The following is a 3,415-nucleotide window of genomic DNA, read 5'->3' as shown; positions in this document are numbered from 1 at the left end:
TTTTCTAATATTGGTCACCGCACGTGGAGGCACCACAGTAACCACTTGCACCATGACACACCACGGTAGTTTAGTGTTTTCTAATATTGGTCACCGCACGTGGACGCACCACAGTAACCACTTGCACCTTTGTCACAAGTGACTCCTTCGCCGCGCCATCAAGCACCTACAGTCAGCCATCCGAGCGCCAACCGTGTGCCTTCATGGTGTCAACATGTGTGTCATGGGTGGGCTTTACTTGTATTTTGTAAGGGGGACCGCCAATGGCGTTATTGTAATTACTTAGTATGCTTTTCCATTATTTTGATGTTTCCTATTGTCACTCCCCCAAAAGCTTAACGTACTCTTTGAGGGGAGGTAGGTAGTCGAGTGAGCTCATAAGCGTGTAAAGGTTAAGCACGAGATCCCCTCGACACTGTACTGTGTGCTTGTGCTTACCACTGATTAATGCAATACAAGTAGCCTTTTGCTAATTCGTGTGCCTTCGTGTTGCCTTTGTGTGTGTGTTTGCTTTGTTTCGTAGGCTTACTCGCCCATTTCGAGTGCCGCACGGGGCCCCAACGATTACCCCCGTGACAGTTGGTATCAGAACAAGTTGGCTAATTGCAACAGCAGTTGGTTTTCAGCAGATTAGCCCAGAGCCAGTTGAAGCGGTCATTTCGACAAGCAGCATTTTGTGGGGTGCGGTCCCTAGTCACCTCCACCCAGGATCGAGCAGAATTCAGATCAGGCCTGGCAAGAGGCCATTTCATAGTTCGTGTCCCCATTCCAATGACACTAAAACAGCTTCCCTTGCGGTTGCAGACGCTTTGGTTGTTGTCCTCATGCGGTGGCAGACGCGTGAGCCTTGATAGGAATGTGGGTACACTACCTGAGCAGAATTCAGATCAGGCCTATCAAGAGGCCATTCAATGTTCGCGTTCCCATTCCAATGACCCTAAAACAGCTTCCCTTGCGGGTGCAGACGCATTGGTTGTTGTCCTCATGCGGGGGCAGACGCGTGGGCCTTGTTAGGAATGCGGTTACGCTAGCCGTTGGAGCATGGCGGCCCTACACCGGCAAAGTTTTAGGTGGACATGCTCAGTTTTCAGGTTGAACACTTGCAGCAGCAGAAGCTCATCTTAAGGCGAGTGCATGTTCGGCAACTCATGGGTAAAAGTTGCCACACTCGCGTTTGAAGCGGTCAGGTCTCCTTGAGGCAGCAGTGGGGCCCCCTCGGAGTGAAGATGTAGCCCGAGTCGGCGTGGCGAAGCGTAGTTTCGAGGGCCCAGAGAGCATAAGCCATGGCTAGGTTTGAGTAACCCGCGCAGGGCGAGGTGAAGTCGGCAGGCCAGCATGGTGAAAGGGTACCCGTGTCATCGCCAACATGAGGAGTAGACCTATCAACGTGTTCGGTAGCATCACAGAAAAGCTACCATGAAGACGGTCGAGCCTTGAGGTAAGATGATACCTGGGGCGGACCTCCACGAAGCACCACACACATTTCTTCGAGGGCCCTTCTTTCACAGTCAACGGCATAGCCATTGCGCGGTTTGAGTAACCTCGACACAAGGGGTGAAGTCCAGGCAGGCCGGCATGGTGAAATGGTTCCGTCCCCATAAATGGACACCAATATAGGCAAGACCCGGGTTGGCCAGGCGAGCCCCGGAACTGGCAAGGAAGTGAATGGCGCGGGACACAGACGCCCATTCACGAGGAAGACCCATTGTCGAGGACGACAATGGATTGAGTGGGGGAGCCTGTTACGGTTCAGCACAGGCTTAGCCTTGCCTACGCTTGGCAGGCTTACGTTAGGGACATGCCCGTCATTTTCGCCTGTAAGATTTTTGGGAGAACTGATGTCATCTTCAGGCAGACCACCAGAAGCTTAACGTACTCTTTGAGGAGGGGTGGTCGACCTCCTTGGGTGCCTAACCTTGGCACTCCTAGACCTTCATCCCCTTGCGGGGCGGCCCTGGTTAACGGCTAGCATGGCTACCAGGGTTCCTCATGGGCGCACACTTGCTCATGGGGACAGTGTTGGACCGGCACTGCGCTACCGATACTCAAGGGAGGCTTGGCATGCGGGCCTGGCTCAAGCATGTCCCTTCACTTCGCCAGCCCCTTGTCCAAGCTGAGTGAGCTACCCCGTTGCCCTTAGCGCACGGGTGTGTTCCGGCCCAAGCGGTTGCCTATCATCATGGCACACAGGTGCCTGTCATCATCGGCATACAGGAGACCCTTCACATCGGTGCCAAGTCACCTTATCGGCGCATGGTCGCCTTCCATGATGGTTGTCCCCCTTTAGCACGTAAGCGGCGCCTCCCATGGACCGGTCTGAGCCAGGAGAGTGCCCCGGCCATTGGACTTGAGGTCATGATCCAGTGCTACTGACGTTGGTGGAGCCATCCCATCGGGCAACTCCTAGCCTCTAAGCGCAGAAAGGCTTGTCCTGGCCTGCCTTGGCCAGGACGCCGCACGGGTTTCTTCCGCTGTAGAACTACCCCCGTGACAGTTGGTATCAGAGCAGGTGCTCCTACAAATACTCTGGACCGTCTTCATCCCTACATCAAAGTAATGAAGAGCAATCGAGGCGTTTCCGATGACACACCACATGGGCGGACTCAAGCCCACGACACCGACGAAGCTCCACTTGACGAACCTACCAAGACACAAGCCCCAAAGGGGCGTGCAACCAAAGCTAGCAAGCACGACAAATCAGTCGACCAACTAGCTACCGTGGACATGCGCCTCCTACGTTGCGAGGTGACAGTGGGAGAAACCCGAGACCGGGTTGATGAACTCCACCTCAACCTAGAGACGGTTGAGAATGCAGTGGTGGAACTAGAAGGACGTTTCGATGGCGCCTTCAGAGACATGCACACCACCATACAGAATTCGGGAGATGGGCTTTCCCAAAGCAGCCTACAGGGCTTGCTAGACAAATTCCAAGCGCAATTGGATGAGATGAGAGATGAGATGACTCTCCTAAAGAGGGCAGTGGCCAACACACCAAGCACTCCCTCCACCCTAGCTTCCATGAACATCAAGATCCGAGAGCCAATGCCTTACTCGGGTGCCCGGGATGCTAGGGAGCTTGACAACTTCTTGTGGCAACTGGAGCAATATTTCTCTGCCACTGGCATCATTGACAACCAAACTCAGGTACGTACAGCTGCTATGTATTTGATTGACATAGCAATGTTATGGTGGCGTAGGTGTTGCCAAGACATTGAACGTGGAACCCGTACCATCGACACGTGGGTTGGATTCAAGCGTGAGATCAAGCGGCAGTTCTACCCAGAAAACGTAGAGTACTTGGCGCGCCGAAGAATGAAGAATCTCAGACATCAAGAATCACTACATGACTACGTCAAGGAGTTTTCGGCCTTGACACTGGAGATCACGGACATGTCCGACAAGGATCTTCTGTTCA

This window comes from Nelumbo nucifera, chromosome 2, assembly GCF_055504915.1.
Source record: "Nelumbo nucifera cultivar China Antique chromosome 2, China Antique-T2T, whole genome shotgun sequence".
Taxonomy (NCBI): domain Eukaryota; kingdom Viridiplantae; phylum Streptophyta; class Magnoliopsida; order Proteales; family Nelumbonaceae; genus Nelumbo; species Nelumbo nucifera.
The sequence above is the reverse complement of the archived record's forward strand: the minus strand, read 5'-3'. Positions refer to the sequence as shown.